Below are 14117 nucleotides of genomic sequence, written 5' to 3'. Positions count from 1 at the left end.
TCACAGGTTTAAAGGGAGTAATATGAAGGCTAAAAGGAAATTATTTTAAAGTGACACAAGGGCAGAAGTAAGAGTGAGATGAAATTTGGAACAGGAAAATTTAGGATATTCTGTATGTAAGGTGACCATAAGATCTGTTAAACTTGGGAATAGTTTCCCAAAGGAAGGGACCATTATTAGAGGCAATAGAGCACTAGCGAGAATAATCCTGCACTGGCAATGGATGGAGCGGCCTGACTGACACGATAGGCCTCTTTAACGTCTAGCTTCTGTAGTTTGACATGATGCCCTTTTTCAAAGGAGCAAATTTGTCAAAATCTTCAGAAGCAGGTGACTTAATCACCCACCCAAGGCAATTTGAAATCAAGTGGTAGAAAAATCAGGGCGGAGGTGAGAAAAGGCGACTGTATGTGGATGTACTGGGAAAACATCATTATGGTAATGTAATCACAACTCATGTGTATGCAGATAATGTGCACTTTACCAGATACCAAAGGAAGATTGAAAAGTAGCAGTGATGATATCCCAGAAGTGTAGGGTAAAGCCAAAATAACTCTGTAGTTAGGGAGACTATTAAAGGACATATGCAAAATGAAGCAGAAAATTAGAAATATTACTATGTCACGAGACAAGTGCTCGTAGAAGTAAAGGTCACCTCCCTGCACTGCTAAACAAATGCGATTTTTCTAAATTATTTCTGCCTTGAAATGAATAAACAAGGGCTATCTCTAGATTCTGGCAGGAGTTCTGTTCAGGGCTTGATCCAAGTCTCATTGACATTACTGGGAGGCTTCCATCAAGGGAGGGCCCATAGGAAGTGCAATGAAAGTTGTTAATCTATTTTATACTATTGTATGTAGCTAAGGATTTCCCATTGTTTGAAGACTGTTACTCTTCAGTCTGTAAACCAGTTCTTAACTGGTGATGCACCTAAAACTTCTGAACTCTAGTCATGTACAAGTGAGATCTTGTATGGTGTGTGGGTGTGTCTTCCCCCCGCCCCCGCCCCATTGCTGTCTATGTTCTGTCTGAGGAGGGGAGTCCCTTTTCTGGAGGAATGTCTAAGAGATCCAGATAGGGTGGGGAAATTTTATGCTGTTCTAATGCTTGGTTTGCTATTTGTGTATTCTTCTCTCTCCCTTCTCCCCCTCCCGCATCTTTTGCTGGTTTCCACTGTGTGTGTGTGTGTGTGTGTGTGTGCGTATAATATATATGTGTGTGTGTGTGTGTACGTACGTATGTATGTATGTACATATTCATTCCAGCCCGGGCTGAGCTCCTCCTTGTGGACTGTCACCAGGCTGCTGTATTAGACCCAAATCTTGGATCTCATGTGCTTTTAAGCTTATTGGGTCTGAGCAGCATCAAGACTAGCTCAGTGGTTTGAGCATTGGCCTCCTAAACCCAGGGTTGTGAGTTCAGCCCTTGAGGGGGCCATTTAGGGATCTGGGGAAAAAATCTGTCTGGGGATTAGTCCTGCTTTGAGCAGCGGGTTAGACTAGATGACCTCCTGAGGTCTCTTCCAACCCTGATATTCTATGAAGACACTGTCCTCAAGTCTGGTGCTTCAGGCCCTACACACTCCACTGCTGATACCCCTTCTTGGGGTGAGGGGCTCCAGAGTCCAGCTGCCCAAGGCCAGTGCTGACACCCCTATCCCCAAGTCTCCCTGTAGTTTACGCACACTCGCAACAGAGTTCTACCCACATGAGCACGCTGATTTACAATCAGAGGCGTAGCGAGCGCCCTCCGTACCCTCCGACTGGAGGGGGCCCCGCAAGGAAGGGGGCCCCTAAAAGTGGCAAAATAAATACCGCATTCCAGTTTCTGCATTGTAAGGGGCCCCGCCCGGACATATGTTCGGAGGGGGCCACCGTTTGGAGGGGGCCACGTTCTTTGTTGCTACGGCCCTGTTTACAGTTTAACCCTTTAGTGACTTCATGACAGTTAGAGCAAGTAATGCACGCACTACAAGGCCTTTCTGAACCGCACACTTAACTCATAGTTACAGCAAACAGATTTATAGAAAAATAACAAACACCTGCATACCAGACGCTCCCTCAATTCCTCACCTTTCCTGAGGACCTGCTTGGTCTTAATTAGTCTTCAGAGAGTCAGGATCCTTGTGGCACCTCCCCTCTTCCTACCCAGCTTTCTCCTCTGATTTTGCTCTCCCCTTACTAGATAGTCTCCTTTGAACAACAGTTTGTAACATCTTGTCTCTTCCTGTCCTTTGCCTGGAGTTTTTCCACTCCCCAATCCTCTCTAGGCTGCTGCTTCCTCCAACCCCCTGTATTCATTCTAGTAGATAAGTATCATGAGCAACTCAGTAGTCTTCAATCAGTAATCCCCTGATTAGTAGAGCAGGCTTATTCAACTATTGATGGTCCTTTATAGCTGTCCCATTCAGCCCAGTCTCACCCACCCTGGACCTCCACCCCTTACCAAAAGAGGTATGATGCAGTCTAATGTGCCAGCGTGCAGTGAAAGACACCAATAGAAAGATGAGCATCCAGAGAGTTCATAAAATCTAAAATTCTTAAGATCCACTGAGAAATACCAAAAAACAGTCCATACGTCTTTATAACATCTTCATTTGTTTCTCTGGTTTTAGTGCAATGAAGATCATGACTTGAAATTTACTTTTTAATTTTCCTAACATTTTTTTTCCAAACAGAATTAAATTCTTGTCCAACATAATGGGAATGTTTACAATACATCTTTTTCAATCTTTCTACATTGCTTCAGTTATGTATCCATTATATCCATCATTTGAAGAGTATCAGGTTTTTTAGTGCAGGTTTTTTATGCCTGAAGCATAAAGGATTCTCTATCTCCATAATTAAGGGTGACATACTCATGTCTCTTCAAATCAAATGAATACCTAACAGTGTTAGATTTTATTGGGAAGAGAAATTTGCGTCTCAGGTTGTTAAGAAGATAAATTGCTAGCTCTGTACCAGTTCTCAATCTGTAGTCCTGTTAGGTTGCCTAAAAGGGTCACCTCCCAAAGGAACTTTCATAAGATCATTTTGGCATGCTCTGTGTATTTAGTTTGTCCAAAGGGTTAGAATGGCTCTGCTTTGTGTGTGGTGCTGTTTTCTTTGAATTATATTTAATTCCTATCAATATGGGAATCTTGAGGTGGAGGTTACCAAGAGGAATTTCAGAAAACCTCAGACTTAAGTTTTTCTCATTCTTCCTCTAGATGTCTGAGGGCTAAGAAGGGAAAGCATTGACTATAGCACACTTTTTACATTGGGGGAAGAAATGGAATTCGACATATCAGAAATAGGTATGGATGAATGCCATAAAAGATTGTCTGCTTTAATAGCCATTGGGGCCTGATCCAAAGCCCACTGAAATCAGTTGTAGTCATTCAACTGATTACAGTGGGCTGTGGATCAGCCGCTAGATAAGGATAGCAGCTATTGGTAAAGGGAGGAGGCGTGGCTAAGTAGATGGAGCCTTTCTATGTCAGTTCAGTGTCTTGGAGGAGATTTGTCATAAGTTCCTAAGCTATGATGACTACATTCCTCGTGCTAAGAAATAAACCTATTGAGAAAAGTAACTTTGCTGCTACTCTTCTTTCCAGTTTGTTTATATTGTCTAGCATCAGGCAATGCTGAAGTCATCTGGCGTGACTGACTCCCGAGGGAGCTCTTAGAAATCCCAATGTATAAGTAGTTACAAACTAGCCTGTCCAAAGCACTGGATAATAGGCTGAAGGGAACTATATCATGACCAGTGGAACTGGAGTTGGAGAGTCCTTGTTCCCTGGAGGGATCATTATTGAAGGGATACCAGTGGAAATGAGATGTGGGGAATTAGGCTGGAAGCAACTCAGCCACATGGACAAAGCAGTCCACAACGTATAATGAAGTTCCACTTGATCCAACATAGTGATGCTGAATGCAGGCTGTTTTCAAATGAATCATGGTGGCAGTGTTGGAGCCATGAGCTCTCTAAAGTGCAGCAGCTGGACGTGTGAGCCATGGAGCTCAGTCTGGAGCCTTGGATTTTGCAGATACAAACCTAGCCCAGGGATGGACCCAACGAAAGGAGTTTGAGCTCTGTGCAGACCTGGCCATGCAGGTGAATGACGGCAGAAGGAAAGTGAAGCGGTTTTACCTTATGGGGCATAAGGCAGGGAGACCTGCACCACTCTGAAGCTCACCACTGCCTCACAGCAGTCCCAAGAGCCATAGGGACCTATTGCTTCCCAAAGCAGAACAAACCTGGAGCGGCACAGATTTTTCACTAGAAATCAATCGGAAGGGTAATGGATACACCTGTTACTGCCTTGAGGACACTTGCAATTTTGAGGACTTGACACACTCCCTAATTCTGGATAGTCTGCAGCACTTGGGATCACCATCTGTGTCAGGGCTGCTCTGGGAAAGTGATGTCAAATTAGATGCTTAGACCTGGGGCGTGCAGTGGAAGCTTTGAGAGGATGAAAGCCCTAGGGGAGATGACACGCACAGAAGTACATGCAGTAAGACAACAGCAAGGGAGGGCATGTGGCAAGGGCTCCAGGCTCTTAGTGCAGTGCACTTACTGTGGGAGACCGCATGAGCAGGTAAAGGAGAAGCGCCCCACACTACAAGAGCATTGCAAGGAATGTGACAAGCTGAACCACTTTAGCAGTGTGTTCAAGAGCAGAGGAAAGGCCTCAGAAAGAGGTGGATGGCACATCAGACAGTGGTGATGACATCAGACTCTCTCCTTGAGTCCGAGAGCTTCAGGCGTTGGGTTCAGGCCTTCATCACAGGAAAGCAACAAGGGACAATTCCAACCTCTCTGCGTGCACCAGTGTTAAAAGAAATGCTGTGACCTCAGCTTAATAAAAGGGCCTCCTGCAATGTGATTCCTTAGGGTGAATTGGACTGAACATTGAAAAATGCCAATATCCAAGGCCCACTGTTGATGACCTCTTTGCAGAACCCATACAGTCTGATGTGAAGAAAAGGTTTTGGCGCATCTCCCTAGATAGTCTAGCATGCTGACAACCTTTGCACAGGGCTGGCTCCAGGCACCAGCCGACCAAGCACGTGCTTGGGGCGGCACCTTGTAAGGGGCGGCACTCGGGTTTTTTTGTTTGTTTGTTTGTTTGTTTGTTTTGTTTCGGCGGGGCCACACTTGGGGGTATTTTTTGTTTGTTTTGTTTCGGCGGGACGGCGCTTGGGGGGGGTTGTTTTTGGTTCGGTGGGGCGGCGCTGGGTATTTTTGTTTGTTTTTGGTTCGGCGGGGCGGCGTTCGGGGGGGGCGTTGTTTTTGGTTCAGCGGGGCGGCGCCGGGGGGGGGGGGGGGGGGTGGTGGGGGGGGGGGGCAGTTCTTGTTTTTTGTTTTTGCTTGGGGCGGCAAAAAAGTTAGAGCCGGCCCTGCCTTTGCAACACCTTTTGGTCCCCACAGCCAGCTGTGCATGCCAATGGACATATGCCAGCACAAGAGGACTTCCAGAGAAGACTCATCCGAGCAATAGAAAGCTTGCCTGTTATGAAAATAATTGCAGATGTCCTCACTGTAGGTGAAGGGAGCAGTGATACAGAAGGGTTCCTATAGTGTCAGTGTTGCAACAGTGCACATCAGGCTTCCCAACTAAACTGTAATTTTAAGAATAGTGGGCCTGATCTTGGGACAAAAACCTGTCAAACCCCAGAGTGATATCTGGGGATTCTTAAGTAATCAATATGATTAATATACAATTCATAGATTGGGCTACACTCTATTGAAGAGACACTGGTTTCAAATCCCATCGCCATTTATTGTTGAGTGAGGAGGTGGTGTATATCTCTAGTCTTTCAGCGGTGGCTTCAAATGGAAACATGCAACAGACTGTTTCTGTCTTAGTAAATGTTCTTGGTGTGTCCATGAACAGTTTAGCATTAGACAACAGAGGTACATCAAAGAAGCAGCTGTGTGAAAGAACTGTCTCTGACAAGGTATGAATGGGAAAGGTGCCATTTTTGCCAAATGCACTCATTATATTAGGAATTTAAGGGGGAGGGGGTGGGATCAAGTCATTTTGTTCTCAGATGAAATTTCAGGATGTAACTTTTTTGTGGGAGAAAAACCTATCTCCAAGGCATATCTGTGCTCCTTCTGTAACGAGACCTGGATGAGACTGAGCAAACGTAATTGAGTGTCTTGAATGTAATAGTACAATTTTTGTAAAACTTGATTTCCCGAGCACAGGACTGAACTTGATTGCTCTGGTTTGTACGTATGTGGAGGTTGCAGTCTCTGTCCCAGTGCGGAGGTGAGGCCCTGGGTGGGAGACTGGAGAGTGAGCTCACTCTGCATAGCGGTTCCTGTCCCATGGGGCTGGGCCCAGTTCTTCACTCCAACCCATTGGCTCTTGTCGCTTGCTGATTCAGAGGAGCCTGTGATCCACACTTGGAGTGGGGCATTGTGGTGGGAAGACCCTGCCTGCCCCTTTCCTGGGCACTGGCACTGCCAGATGGGGTGTCTCCTGCCAACCTGGGCATATGAGTGGGCAGTTCTGGGCCACAGAACCTCCCAAAATAATTCCCAGAGCGTATCTTTTAAATCCAATCTTGATTTTAAAATTGTCATTGATGGAGAATCTAGCATGAGCCTTGTTCCAGTGATTAATAACCCTCACTGATAAAAACAAAAACAAACTTACACCTTATTTCCAGCCTAAGAGAGGGGAACAACTGTGGGAGCTGAAGAAACAGTGTCGGGGGAGAGAGGGCAGGAGAAGGTTATAGGGTTGTACTGTAAACCCCCGATTCAGCAAGGCACTCAGGTATGCGCATAACTTTAAGCGTGTGAGTTACACATACTTGAGTATCTTGCTGAATCGTGGCCTTTAAAAAAATAAAAAAATAAAGCTTGACCCTCAAACTGTGGTAGATCACTTTCAACTATTTAATGGTTCTGCTTAAAGGATTTGGCTGTGAGCCTGGGTAGGCTAAGATTTGCTTTTATTTTAAAAGTTTAAAGAAACTCTTGTCTTGCTGCCTTATTTGGAAACCTTTCAAAATAAAGGAGAAGGGAAGTGTAGGGAAGAAGCTTCCAGGCTTATATTCTGAGTGAGGGATAAAGTTAAAGTATTTACATGTTTGCTTTTCCACAGACTTGACTGTAACATTAAAATAACCTCACAAAGTAGGGGAGAAACATGGCCTCGTAGTACCTACAGCACAGGACTGGGAGTTCGGAAGTCTGGTTTATTAAATTCTTGGGTGTGACCCAGACTTTGTATGTGACTTTTGGCCAAGTTGTTTAATTTTACTTTCTTTGTTTGCATTATCGGGATGTGAATACTTGCCTACCTCTCTGTGGTGTGGTGTGGCATAGTTAACATTTAAGCACTTCGAGATCCTCTGGCTATGGGTGCTGTAGAAGTGTTTTCTACTATTGTATCTACTATTGCGTACCTTTTAACCTATTACTTAGTAAAAGCGTAACTAACTCTATTGAGAAGTGAAATTCAAGACAGTAATTTCTTTCTTGCTGTGATTATTGTATCCTGGCTTTAAATAAGTGCATGTCTGTTTTCAACCCTTTCTGTCCAAAGAGGTGTAATCTTTTCAGAAAGGCAACAGTTAAGATGTCACTGCGGCACACAGATGTGTGCTTATACATTACTAAAGAGAAATTAATCAGATCAGTGTGAATAGCTGTACTTCAGGCAGCAAGCCTTGAAATACATACTCATTATAAATGACCTCCCTCTTCAAAGTGAGGGCAATGGAATACTAATGCTCCTCAGATGGAGTTGTACAATGCAGAATGCTGGTTTATTTTGAATACAGGTGGAACAAAGTGAGTGGCGTTTGAATTTGGCTAATGGACTTTGAATGTTTGTGTGCTTTGAAGACTAAGGCTTGGTCTACACTTACCCCCCAAGTCGAAGTAAGGTACGCAACTTCAGCTACGTGAATAACGTAGCTGAAGTCGACATACCTTACTTCGAACTTACCGCGGTTCAGACGCGGTCCACACGCGGCAGGCAGGCTCCTCGTCGACTCCGCAGTACTCCTCTCGTTGAGCTGGAGTACCGCAGTCGACAGCGAGCACTTCCTGGTTCGATTTATCGCGTCCAGACCAGACGCGATAAATCGAACCCGGAACTTCGATCCCCAGCCGCCGAACTAGCGGCTGGGTGTAGACCAGCCCTAAGAGTGATAGCAGCAGTGGAGAGCACTGCCAGTTCTAAGACTAATAGCCCATTTCAACTGGTAACATACATCTTTCCAAAGAGTGTATTTATAGAGCAGAATGCTTTCCAACAAATTCAAGAATTGGTATATTTTTTTCCCCTTTGAAATTGTAGGGACACTTAGAAGAAACCAAATTACTAGTGATAAGATTAGGTGGCAATAGAATTAAATTATTTTGTACCAAATTCTTCAATAAAACTGACAAGATTTGCTAGAATAAAAACAAATGCTCTTCATTTCTTTGGTTCAGTGCCTTCTCAAGCATGGATAGATCTGGACAGCAATGTCACCATTGTTAGCGCTCCTAGCTTGTTCTTTCAGTAGCTTTTTTGAATCCAGACCCCTTTGCTTTTTTCCATATAATGACTACTAAGGTATCCAGTAACAGTAAAACAGAAGCACATGTTCTTCAGTAATCAGTACAGGCGCTATTTCAGGATAAGGTAACACTATTAACACAGTAACTGCCTCATGAGTTCATTTATGGGAAATAACTGTGGTATTTTGATCCATAACAGAATATACATATTTTTGAATCTCCATGGTCACATCCAATAAAGGGGCTCTGATCCCTCAAGAGGGGTATTGTATCCACCGTCTTCTTCCTTCATGAAAAAGGATAGGGCTGTCTTCATTGTCCCTCCCTCCCCCCCCCCAGGACAGTCTTGAAATGGCTTCACATATTGCTGCAATCAAAACATGTCCATAGAGAGTGAGTCACATCCCATTAATATGCAACTCCTAGCATGGGTTAGGTGCGATTGTCTCACTAATGAAATATGTGCTATCGTTGACCTGTGTTATACATGAGATCCGATCAGATGATCACAATGGTCCCTTCTAGCCTTGGTGTCTGATTCTACTGTAGGCAAACTAAAAGGCTGTGTTTAAGATTCTGCCTATTAAAAAAACAAAACAAAAAAACCCTACATCAAAATGTAGATTAAATTCAAAATGGGCTATAAAATGTCAGCTATACCATGCACAATGATAGCATGATCCAAATCCAAAGCCACATGGCGGGCAGTTCTGGTACCGAGTCCTACCCTGTCTCGGATGGTAACAAAGCTATACGTGTAGGAGTAACAATTTCCCAGCGTCAGCCAATAAGTATTGGCTAACAGTGCAGAATACGGCCCCGTAGTGATGTCATTCTAAATAGCAGCAAGTGAGGAGTAGGCAGTGTAAATTAAGTAATCAAAATTCCCAGTTAACACATCGGAAGGTTGATTAATGTGCAGGCAGACTCTTATGTTTATAGCTATAGTAGGAGCTGATTCAAGCAGATGTGCCCAAGAAGCCTGCATCTTTCCTCTGGACCCCTTTGTGTCCACGCTCCGTGTTGAAAAAGATCGGTGTCTCTGGAAATAGAGGTACAGATTTTTCCCCCCAAATAGGTTCAGTTCTGTCAGCTTGTTCATTTACTCAGCAGAGCATCCTTGAGGTTTTAATAAATACACCAATAGCAAAGGTAAGGCTTTACTGAAACAAGGGGAAAATCTAATGAAGCTGCAACAATTCCCTAGAGAGAGAGATCCGATGCTGAACTATTGAGCATTCATTTATCTTGGTCTGTCAGATGGCTGTGGCTTTGCACAACACCCACACACTCGGTCTCCTCTGCAATTGGGATAAACAGCCATCGATACTACTCCAGAACGCCTGGCACTAATGAATTTTTTTCTGAAGTCGATGGGTGGCCTGTGTGGCTGCCAAGTACGTTGGGGATTTGGGAGTGCCAGGGGAATTAGATCATAAGGTCTTTGGGCCACAAACCATCTTTGTTCTGGGCTCGAACCATGGTGAGCACAATGGGGACCTGGCCCATGACTGGGGCTCCTACGCACATCACGATACAGATTAACAGGGTTTCCTTTAATTATGTCGGGGGTGAAGAAGGTGGTAACTAAATCCTGGCCCAGGCCATGTGGATGAAAGGCTGACTCTGCTTAGGTGAATCTACACAAAGAGCAGCTTGTACAAAGCAAGAGATGGAAGAGACACTACAATTTAGTCACTTTCCTGATTTTTAAAAAAAAGTGACTCCTGGGCACTGTGTATTTCTGCTGAGGGGGACGTTGTCTATAAAGGCGGCAGCGGGAGCCTTTCTTAAGGCTACTTCAGTTACTTTTTGAGATCTGTCAGTTATCCAGTTTCTAATCCATTAATATGTGCCATGTTAATACTATATTCTAGTGTTTTATCAAAATGTCATGTGTTGCCAAGTCTGTCTACTATGTCAATGTTATTACCCATTTCAGCCCAACTAGTAATCTCATAATAAAAGATATCAATTAGTTTGACAGGATCTATTTTCCATTAAACCCCTTGTGACGGGATCCTGGGGTGCAGCCTGGGACTGTGGGACCACTGTGCCCCCTTAACTCTCCAGCCTGGGCTGTCTCTCGCAGTGCTTTGCTAGTGACAAGCAGCAAACCCCTCCAGGTGCTGTTAGCACTCTGCACAACTGCATGTGGAGCCCCATACCCAGGTAGATTGCATGAATGCTGCCAGAGCCACTCAAATATCATACAGAGGCCACGTCTACACTACCTGCCGGATTGGCAGGTAGTAATCGATCTATCGGGGATTGATTTATCGCGTCTCATCTAGACGCGATAAATCGATCCCCGAATCGACTCCCGTACTCCACCTCAGCAGAAGGAGTAAGCGGAGTCGACGGGGGAGCCGCGGCGGTCAACTTGCTGCCGTGAGGATGGCCAGGTAAGTCAAACTAAGACACTTCGACTTCATATACGCGAATAGCGTAGCTGAAGTTGTGTATCTTAGATCGATCCCCCCCAGTGTAGACCAGCCCAGAAAAAGGCACCAGAGCCAAATCCCCTCAGTTCCCAGAATGGTACCTCAGGAATATACCATCTTGCACCACTCAGGGTGAGCAGTGCAACTTTATTAATTGGTTCACCACTTCATCAATGGAAAGTGGATATATACCAGCCTTTGCAAACCTGATCAGATTTACCAAACATTTCAGGCAAACTCACTGGTAAAGATCAACAGTAAAACAAGTTTATTGACTACAAAAGATAGATTATAAGGGATAGGCAAAAAATCAGTTAGTTACCAAAAGAAAATGTAAGCATGCAGCCTAAACTCTCAACCCTGTTAGACTGGGTGACATCTAGATTAAGCAGTTTCTCACCCCACTGGATATTGCATCCTTAATATACTCAATTGTCCCTTAAACCTGGGCCAGTCTCCTCTGTTGGAGTCTTCAGTCCTCTGAGTGTCCTTGTTGATTGCAGCATAGGTGGTGACAGGGGAAAGGCCAAGCATGTGGCCCCTGTGTTCTGTTTTATACCCTTAGTCCATGTGGTTGGAGAACACAAGTCCAGGCATGTCTGGTGGGCGTTGCTGAGTCACAAAGTGAAGCAATACCCCAGTGTGTCTCCTGTGAGTGAATCATTGAATTGTAACTCCTCTGCTGGACAATGGCTGGTGATGTCTGGTTAGCACCCACTAGGTGCTAGTTACCTCCCTTGTCATTGTCTCTGGAGAGCTAGTATCTGGGCACCTCTGTAGCCCATAGGATTGTTTTGCTAGCTATTATATCCTTCTAATTCAGCCAGCAGTATTAATTAATATGTTTCTTTTTCTAATATTAATCCATCTTATTCTTCTATTTTATCAGTATTAATTCCTTGGAATTTAGGATGTGTTGAGACATGTATTTCCTAATAAGTTTTGCTGAACTGCAAGAAGCCTACCGGCTTGTAAGATCTGCTATATAGCAAAAAGTATAATCAGTTATAAATATGTTAGCATAAAAGCTGGTAACCTTTGGCACCATTAAGAATGGTCCCTGAACTTTGGGGAACCAAAGGAAGGAACTATCCACATCACATCACAGGTTTATCCAGCTCCTACAACTGGTTGGTAACCGCAGGGTACACCACAACTCGAGGTCATCAAGAGAGCCTAGGTTGGCAGTTTTGGAGTGATATAGTTCTTATTAATATATTTAGAAAGTAAGTGTCATAATCCACTAACCTATAGGAGAAGGGTACCCATAAATTTCTTAGGGTACAGAAACAAGATTTGGGTATAGTAGGTTGGGCCTGAATTATATAGATCAGGATCCTATAAAATACCCTATAAGGGTTGGTTAGTTAGTCTTTTAGGATAGTTTTTGGGATAAGCTCTCGCTCCTCTAAATTCTAAATTCTGGTTCTAAGTTCTATACTCTTCTAACTCCTGAAGCTTCGGTTTCTTGGAGTACTTTACTGTTGAGACTATCTATCTATCATCTATCAATCATCTATCTATTAGCTTAGTTTATGCAGTAACTACTCAACATTCCTAACCATCGGGGAAGCCAGCACCATCGCGTAATCGGGCATGCCAGGAGTGAGGGTGGTCTGTCACCTCTTAGTACCGGGCTCCCAAGGAAGGGTGCGAGTATGGTAGGTTAAGGTACTTATAATAGAAATGTTACCGGCAGGAGTTTTGGAATTCTTTTACTGTTTTGCAGTTATAAGTTTCATTGCATTCCTTGTTTTATGTTAATGGCAATAAAGATTTTATCAATTTGGTATTGTCCTCAGTGTATGCATTCTTGCCGAGTACCCCGAGAATCCTCTCCTGATATAGAACTCTCTGAGTTCTTAAACTCTGTAGTATGAATTGGATAAGAACCTATAAATCTTCTGGTCGGATACGATCAGTGGTGAGACATAAAAATTCACCCATCAAATTCAGGTCAACGCCTCCCAAACCCACAGCATATTTTAGTGACAACCATACAATACATTCTCACAACTTCATATGCATTAATGATATACATATTTAGGTAGAAAAATGACTTTCAGCAGATCATCACCTTTCCCCTGATACCTCACATGGCCTGCTTTATATGCTGTATCACAATTATATATAAATGAGGAATATGGGGGTTACAGGATGCTCCCCCCAAGGCATAGAATGTCACACCCATATTGATTTGCATTAATTACATTACTGTCCTTTAATTCTTTATTAATAGAGCTCTGTATTGGCCATTCCATTATCTTACCTGATATCTACGACAGGCTGACAGTCCTATAATTACCTGCGTCATCACATTTGCCAGTTTTTAAAAACTGGCATAACATTAGCTTTCTTCCAGTCTTCTAGACTTCCCTAGTGTTCCAAGACTTATTGAAAATGAACATCAATGGTCCAGCGAGCTCCTCAGCCCGCTTTTTAAAAACAATTGTATGCAAGTTATCTGGACCTGCTGACTTAAGTGTTTAACCTTAGTAGCTTCTGTGTATCATCCTCCAGAGATACAAGTGGAATAAAGATTTATCATCAGATGATGAGACTATATCATCTGCTTTCCCCAAATACAGAAAACAAATATTTATTGAACACTTCTACCTTTTCTGCATTATTAATAATTCTACCATTTCCCTCTAGTGATGGATTGTCACGATGCCTTTTGTTCCCTATATATTTTAAAAATTCCATCTTATTCTTAACTTTGCTTGCCACAGACTTCTCCTTGTGTCCCTTTGCTTCTCTTGTCAATTTTCTACAATTCCTAACTTCTGATATTCATTACTATCAACTTTCCCTTTCTTCCATTTATTTTTATTCTATGTACAGTAAAAGCTTTATCTGGCATATTGGGGTAATGGGGAGTGCCGGTAAGTCAAAACTTCTGGAATTCCTCCTGGTCCTCTTATTGCTGATGGCCACAGCCAGCTCCTAATCTGTCTCCAGTTGTACAGAATGCTGTTGTGACTACCTACCTCTAGTGGTTACGACTGACAGGCCTCTTCTCTGATTTTCAGTCTCACCAACTCCTTTGTGTCCAGCTCCATTCTTCCTCAAGCCTTGGATAATGGCGTTTCCCAAGCCTGGTTCTCTAGGTCCTCTGCTTTTCTGATTCTCAGCAGCATCTCAACTTTCCCCTCCAAT

This window comes from Terrapene carolina, unplaced genomic scaffold, assembly GCF_002925995.2.
Source record: "Terrapene carolina triunguis isolate 2854851 unplaced genomic scaffold, T_m_triunguis-2.0 Scaffold62, whole genome shotgun sequence".
In the NCBI taxonomy this organism is placed as follows: Eukaryota; Metazoa; Chordata; order Testudines; family Emydidae; genus Terrapene; species Terrapene triunguis.
The sequence above is the reverse complement of the archived record's forward strand: the minus strand, read 5'-3'. Positions refer to the sequence as shown.